This window comes from Rhinichthys klamathensis, unplaced genomic scaffold, assembly GCF_029890125.1.
Source record: "Rhinichthys klamathensis goyatoka isolate OS25496 unplaced genomic scaffold, OSU_Roscu_1.1 h1tg000040l_1, whole genome shotgun sequence".
Classification (NCBI taxonomy): domain Eukaryota; kingdom Metazoa; phylum Chordata; class Actinopteri; order Cypriniformes; family Leuciscidae; genus Rhinichthys; species Rhinichthys klamathensis.
This window is the reverse complement of record NW_026606587.1, coordinates 14,884,973-14,893,682: the sequence shown is the minus strand read 5'-3', so window position 1 is coordinate 14,893,682 and position 8,710 is coordinate 14,884,973.

Genomic DNA, 8,710 nt, shown 5'->3' with positions numbered 1-8,710 from the left:
AGAATTGTCTAAACTCATTAAATCATCTAAATCGACCACATGTATGTTAGACCCTATACTGACTAAGCTACTGAAAGAGATGCTTCCAGAGGTCATAGATCCTCTTCTTAATATCGTTAATTCATCTTTGTCACTAGGATATGTACCGAAAACTTTTAAGCTGGCTATGATAAAACCTCTTATGTAAAAAAATGCAACTTGATCCTAAAGAACTAGTCGATCTCAACCCTTTTTGTCAAAGATACTAGAAAAGGTAGTATCTTCACAACTATGTTCCTTTTTAGAAAGAAATGATATCTACGATGATTTCCAGTCAGGATTTAGACCGTACCATAGCACTGAGACAGCTCTCATCAGAGTCACAAATGATTAGCTCTTATCTGATCGTGGTTGTATCTCGCTATTGGTGTTACTCGATCTTAGTGCTGCATTTGATACTATTGACCACAACATTCTTTTGAAATAGACTCAAAAATGATGTTGGCATTAATGGAATTGCATTAGCATGGTTTAAATCATACTTATCTGAAGGTTATCAGTTTGTAGCAGTAAATGAAGAGATTTCTTATCGATCACAAGTTCAGTATGGCGTACCACAAGGCTCAGTACTAGGACCGTTGCTGTTCACTCTGTACATGCTACCATTAGGAGATATCATTAGGAAACATGGAATTAGTTTTCACTGTTATGCTGATGATACTCAGCTGTATATCTCTTTGCACCCCAACGAAACTTGCCAATTCAAGAAATTAACGGAATGCATAGCTAATATAAAAGCTTGCAATGCCAAGGTCATGGGTTTGTTTCCCAGGGAAAGCAAGAATTGATAAGAATGTGAATGTGTTCCTTGAAATGCAATGTAAGTCGCTTTGGATAAAAGCATCTGGCAAATGCATAAAAATGTAAAAATAAAAACGTGGATGACTAGTAATTTCCTACTAAATTCTGAGAAAACAGAGTTTCTAATTATTGGACCACAAACCTCCGCACGTTATAACCTAGAATACTGTCTAACACTTGATGGCTGCTCTGTCAAGTCTTTGTCGTCAGTTAGGAACCTGGGTGTGCTCTTTGATACCAATCTTTCATTTGAAAGTCACGTTTCTAGCATCTGTAAAACTGCATTCTTCCATCTTAAAAATATATCTAAATTACGACATATGCTTTCAATGAAAAATGCAGAACAGTTAGTTAGTGCGTTCATGACCTCAAGGCTAGATTATTGTAATGCTATTATGGGTGGTTGCCCTGCACACTTAATAAACAAACTCCAGCTGGTCCAAAAACGCAGCAGCTCGAGTTCTTACCAGAACCAGGAAGTATGACCATATTAGCCCAGTTCTGTCAACACTGCATTGGATCCCTATTAAACAGCGTATACATTTTTAAATATTGCAGATTACTTACAAAGCACTAAATGCTTTATCTCCCCAGTACTTAAGCAAGCTCTTAACACACTATAGTCCTTCACGTCTAATGAATGCGATCTCAACTCTGGCCAGTTGAAAATACCTAGAATATCAAAATCGACTGCTGGCGGTAGATCCTTCTCCTATTTAGCACCAAAACTCTGGAACAGTCTTCCTAACATTGTCCGGGAAGCAGACACACTCTGTCAGTTTAGATCTAGACTAAAAACACATCTCTATAACCTGGCATACACATAGAAAATTATATATTCCTATTATTCAAATCAGTTAAATGATTATTAGGCTGCATAAATTAGGTCAGCCGGAACCGGGAACACTTCCTATAACACCCGATGTACTCGTTACATGATAAGAAGAATGGCATATACGCTAATGTTAGTCTTTCTGCTTATTTCGAGGCTTACTGTAATCAGCCGGATCCAAGCCGTATCCAGCCCAGATGGAGGACCAGCGCCTAGACACGACCACAACGCATGATGTAGTCTACCGGATCCGGGCCGTATCCAGACCAGATGGAGGACCTGCGTCTAGACACGACCACAACGCATGATGTAGTCAACCGGATCAGGGCCGTATCCAGCCCAGATGGAGGACCTGCGCCTAAACACGACCACAACACATGATGTAGTCAACCAGATCAGGGCCGTATCCAGCCCAGATGGAGGACCTGCGCCTAGACACGACCACAACGCATGATGTAGTCAACCGGATCAGGGCCGTATCCAGACCAGATGGAGGACCTGCGCCTAGACACGACCAAAACGCATGATGTAGTCAACCGGATCAGGGCCGTATCCAGACCAGATGGAGGACCTGCGCCTAGACACGACCAAAACGCATGATGTAGTCAACCAGATCAGGGCCGTATCCAGCCCAGATGGAGGACCTGCGCCTAGACACGACCACAACGTATGATGTAGTCAACCGGATCAGGTCCGTATCCAGACCAGATGGAGGACCTGCGCCTAGACACGACCACAACGTATGATGTAGTCAACCGGATCAGGGCCGTATCCAGCCCAGATGGAGGACCTGCGCCTAGACACGACCACAACGTATGATGTAGTCAACCGGATCCGGGCCGTATCCAGACCAGGGGCCTCATTTATAAAACTTTGCGTAGGATTTGCGTCAGAAGTGGCGTACGGATGAAACATAGGACGTGCGTACGCACAGAAATATTCGGATTTATAAAACCGTGCGCACGCACATCCTACGCATTTTCCCTTAATAAATCACAATCAACTCTAAATGTAGCGCAGCTTTTGCGGCTTCATGTCACGCCCATAGTTGCCCATAAATAGTCCGTGAAACGCCCACAAGTTAATATTCATCGATTGCGAAATCATGGCAAACATAGAGAGGAAATCAAAAAACTTAACTTCACTCAATGTGAAGAAGTTACCGTTGGCGAGGTGGAAAAGAGGAGAAAAATGTTGTTTGGCGGGCACAGTGTGGGCATTACTAATGCCAAAAAGGCACTTGAGTGGCAAAAGGTTGCAGACGCCGTAAATGCTGTAGCCTCACAACCTTGGACTGTGGCCGAAATAAAAAAGAAATGACAAGCTACAGATGTCGGTTATAATCTACTTGGAAATGGGAAATAGTTCAGCGCAAATGTAATTTCTTGCAGCTTTCTGAATGATTGAGACATAGGTCTACGTCATACGTTATTTTATCAAAAATAAAACAAACTAAAGGCATATGCATGAATACCATGATTCCGTAGCTGATGAAGACATTTTTACTATGAAAACAGCTTTCCCCAGTGGACAACTAATACATCTATCTATCTATCTATCTATCTATCTATCTATCTATCTATCTATCTATCTATCTATCTATCTATCTATCTATCTATCTATCTATCTATCTATCTATCTATCTATCTATCTCCCTAATTATCTATCTATCTGACTATCTAATTGCATCTACTATATATCTGCTCCGCCTGACGGACACATTGGCGAGAATATCAGTTTTGTACATTATTTCGTTCTGTTTACCATCTTATTTATGAGAATGAATTGTATAACATGCCAATATTATTGCAGAACATATTTTACTTTTCTTTTTGCAAATATGTGTTAATTTGCATTTCTGTTGCAGATCGATCAAACGGGTGTTCGTGTAGGCTGTTAATTGTAAGACTTGCTTTGTGAAGTCTTCGTGTTATTTATGAGAGGCAGTATTGCCATTTATTTTACACAACGGTCTACAGTTTCACACACTTTCACGTGTTTCTTCCATCTGCCGACGGTGTCGCCATTTCTCATTTCACACGTTTTTGTGCATACGCCTGGGTCAGAGCTTGCGTGAAGGACCGCACATTTTACCGTCAAGTTTGCTTTTTATAAATACCAATTATTGCGTAGAGAGCGGCGTACGCCTTCTTTTGTGCGTACGCAACGTTTATAAATGAGGCCCCAGATGGAGGACCTGCGCCTAGACACGACCAAAACGCATGATGTAGTCAACCGGATCCGGGCCGTATCCAGCCCAGATGGAGGACCTGCGCCTAGACACGACCACAACGCATGATGTAGTCAACCAAATCAGGGCCGTATCCAGCCCAGATGGAGGACCTGCGCCTAGACACGACCACAACGCATGATGTAGTCAACCAGATCAGGGCCGTATCCAGCCCAGATGGAGGACCTGCGCCTAAACACGACCACAACGTATGATGTAGTCAACCGGATCCGGGCCGTATCCAGACCAGATGGAGGACCTGCGCCTAAACACGACCACAACGTATGATGTAGTCAACCGGATCCGGGCCGTGTCCAGACCAGATGGAGGACCTGCGCCTAGACACGACCACAACGTATGATGTAGTCAACCGGATCCGGGCCGTATCCAGCCCAGATGGAGGACCTGCGCCTAGACACGACCACAACGCATGATGTAGACAACCAGATCCGGGCCGTATCCAGACCAGATGGAGGACCTGCGCCTAAACACGACCACAACGCATGATGTAGTCAACCGGATCCGGGCCGTATCCAGACCAGATGGAGGACCTGCGCCTAGACACGACCACAACGCATCTCTGAAGTGTCAGCAGAGATTGTGTCAACTAGACTCTCCCCTGCACGGCCTCATCGACACGACAGCCATCGGCACTGATCCTCAACAAACCCTTCTCCATACCGGCGTGACTCCGATCTTAAACCAGATGGAACTGGATAATATTCTGATTGTTTCAAACCAATCTGACTTCTGACCAATAATGCTGCCTGAATCATAATCACACACTTTTCGCTCGTTGACCAGAGGAGAACGGAGCGACTCAGCTTGGGTTCTCCCAAGGTATTCTGTCACTGATGGAGTTTTGTTCCTGTCACTGTCACCTTTGTTGCCATTGGCATTTGGCTTGCTTAGTTGGGGAAATTGAATTTAACATTCAACAATAATACTGATCTGCCTGCATTGACACTATTATACAAGAACTGATCTGAGCTGGACGATGACATCACGGTTTACTCCAGAGCTGTAAAGCTGCTTTGAAACAATCTGTATTGTAAAAAGTGCTATATAAATAAATGTGACTTGACTTGACACTGAAACACACACACACACACACACACAGAAAGTGCAAGACATGTAGACAAAAACAATGTGAGAGACTGATATTTCTCTGGAATGTTCTTGTCACAGAGGACTGACACGTAACCATTGACCATTCAGAGGTTTGTGTGTGTGTGTGTGTGCCCGTGTGAGAGAGTAGCACTGTGATACAGGGTAAATCTTAGCTGTCCATCATACAGTCCTGTAGTTCTTTGTGTTCTGTCACACTTGGTTTCAAACACAGAGACAGAGACTGTCGAACTGCGGATTCTCTTCATACTGTTCATTCCAGCTGCATATCTCTGATACTCATGCATGTAATATCAGCTATTAAATATAAACCTCTTATTAAATAAACCTCGTACAGTTTCTGTTAAATTAGCATTGATATTTGATGTCAAATAAAGCACACAGTAAAAGCATCACTACTGCCAACATCTGCTGCTCTACATTTGTTACATCTGTTTAGTTTAGTTAATCTTTAAAATACATTTTATTAAAACTAACAGATTTTAACGGTTTTGTGTGTGTGTGTGTGTGTGTGTGTGTGTGTGTGTGTGTGATGGGTCAAAATGTTCTTGGAAATATTTTTTGATGCATTTTAATTTTTTATTTATTTTTCCAATTCAAATACACGAGTAGGTAAAAAATACTGTATAATAAAAAACAAAAAAACTATTAATAATTCACATTTCACAAACCAGAAAGGAAAGTATAGCATTCAGAACAATGGAACAATTTTCAACCTTTTTTTATTTTTCAGAAATATATATTATGAACTGTTGCTCCTCTCTATTCAACAATAATTACTGAAAAGGAGTTTTTCTTACAAAACTAAATTGTTTTAGATAGTTATCAGTGGTGCAAAGAAATATTTTCATGCAACTATACAAACGCAGAGCAATTCAAACCATAATGAAAGAAGGGCTGAATGCCACTATCATCTTGTGTGGCAGCTTTCGTTCCATCTTTCTCTGTCACACACACACACACCTCGCCTGAAGCAGGAATGAGCTCTGGGGTGAGGGGCATCATTAAGGGTTTGGTTTATCTAAATCTTAACCCAGCAGAACGAGGTATTCCTTTCCAAATCTCACACACGCTGAGCCAAACAATCCACTCTGAATGGGCAACAAGGAAACAGCATGTCGTTCTTTACAAAAGCACGGTTAGAAACAATGATTTCCCCATTGAGGTGGTTAATTGTCAGTCACAGGTGGGCGAGAGACTCAGGCACGGGCGAGAGCTAAGAGATGGAGTCAGGCCTTCACAATGCCTGCCTTTCTTTTGCATTCAGGTGCCACAAAGCAGGTATCTCAAAAGAGTTAATCCCACATTCAGACCCCTGGCAGGACAACAGGGGCCTTTCACACAGGAGAGGTGGTGCGTTTGTGTTTTAGGTATGTTCTCTCCTCCCAGTCTCACTCTACACCTAAGCCTACGCTTTCATCTCACGAGACAGAAAAAATATTTCCTCAAAGCCCCGATAAACCCACGGCGAAATTCTTTTTTGTTCTTCGCTTAGGGGTAAAAAGACACCTTTGCAGTGATATACTGTTTCGAGATTACTGTAAACCGATTCTGTTTTGAGACCACATTGATGAATATGTGAATATGTGCTGCGCTCTCCTCTCAATAACACAATAAACACACAACTAACATGCCAGCGGTGAGAAAACAGCAGTTCAGAAAGCATCTGATCATAGATGTGGATGTTTGCAACAGCTCTGAGATTCAGCACTCCAGTAAAGTCACGTCACGTTTATTTATAAAGCACTTTATACAGTAGATTGCTTTAAAGCAGCAGCTTAACAGTATTAAACATGTAAAAACAGTGTCAGTGTCTCTTTCAGCTTCTTCAGTTTCTACTATAAAGCGTCTCTCAGTGCGTTCATGTTTTCACTCGTGTCTGTCCTCGACGGACTGAACAGAAGAAATAAACTGGTGAAGATTTACATCTCAAAGAAGGCGGAGCCTCAGAGCCACACCCACCTATTACATCATCACCACACCGACCAATGGGTGTTTCTGGAAGGTTCGCTTTGTCAAGCTGTTTCGAACTCCAGAAACGAACTTCGTTTTGGCCTGATTTTGTTCTAAACGACACCAGTTTGCTCTTCAATTTAGCTTGAAGTATATCGGGGCCTTAAAGGGTTAGTTCACCCAAAAATGAAAATTATGTCATTAATGACTCTCCCTCACGTCGTTCCATGTCAATCCACGTTCACGAGTCCGCAGTGCCGCTGCTGACATAAGACGCTGCTGACGTGTGTCTGGTGTGTGTGTGTGTGAGTGTGTGTTGTCTTCCGGTTCTGTTGTGGATCCGCGTTCAGTGACGCCGCTGACGTAAGACGCTGCTGACGTGTGTCTGGTGTGTGTGTGTGTGTGTGTGTGTGTGACGTAAGACGCTGCTGACGTGTGTCTGGTGTGTGTGTGTGTGTGTGTGTGTGTGTGTGTGTGACGTAAGACGCTGCTGACGTGTGTCTGGTGCGCCCGAGCTTCGTCTACAGTCTGAGGGAGACGCACGCTGGAAACAAAACAATCTTCACAAACATGTCTAAGGATTTCCACACAGAGGAAGACTTGAATTTTTTTGCCCAGCCATATTTATTTGAACCCGAATACACGGACGCACCAGACACACGTCAGCAGCGGCACTGAACGCGGATCCACAACAGAACCAGAATACACACACACACACACACACACACACACACCAGACACACGTCAGCAGCGTCTTACGTCAGCGGCGGCACTGAACGCGGATCCACAACAGAAACAGAATACACACACACACACACACACACACACCAGACACACGTCAGCAGCGTCTTACGTCAGCGGCGGCACTGAACGCGGATCCACAACAGAACCAGAATACACACACACACACACACACACACACCAGACACACGTCAGCAGCGTCTTACGTCAGCAGCGGCACTGAACGCGGATCCACAACAGAACCGGAAGACAATACAATGCTGAATAAAGTCCTAGTTTTGGTTATTTTTGGACCAAAATGTATTTTCGATGCTTCAACACACTCTAACTAACCCACTGATGTCACATGGACTACTTTGATGATGTCTTTATTTCCTTTCTGGACAAGGACAGTATACCGTACACACATTTACAATGGAGGGACAGAAAGCTCTCGGACTAAATCTAAAATATCTTAAACTGTGTTCTGAAGATGAACGGAGGTCTTACGGGCTTGGAGCGACATGAGGGAGAGTCATTAATGACATCATTTTCATTTTTGGGTGAACTAACGCTTTAAAGCATTAGTATTTCCAGTGTTTGCTAATCAACAATGTTCTGTGCATCATGGCTGCAACTCTAGTTCAAATGAGTGCAAATACATTTTTTCCCTCATGACTTCTGGAGAGAAATAGCACAGTCTGTGTTCGCACACGATTTCAAGCGTGTTTAAAAGGCTATGTGTTTGGCTGTATTAAACTGACGGCGTTCATAACTGTGGTTATGAACTTTATTTTTTTCCCACCAGCACAAACATTCAGTCAACACATACAATTTCACATACAATTCATCTGTTCAGAACAATGCCGGGAAAACGAGGGCACTGTACGCTTGCAGGCTACAGTTTCTAGCGTCTGAACTTGTCTGTGCATGTGTGCCTGACCGCACTAATCGCTGGGTCGCTTAGGTGGCACTGTGCCTTTCATTTGAAACATTAGTCAAAGAAG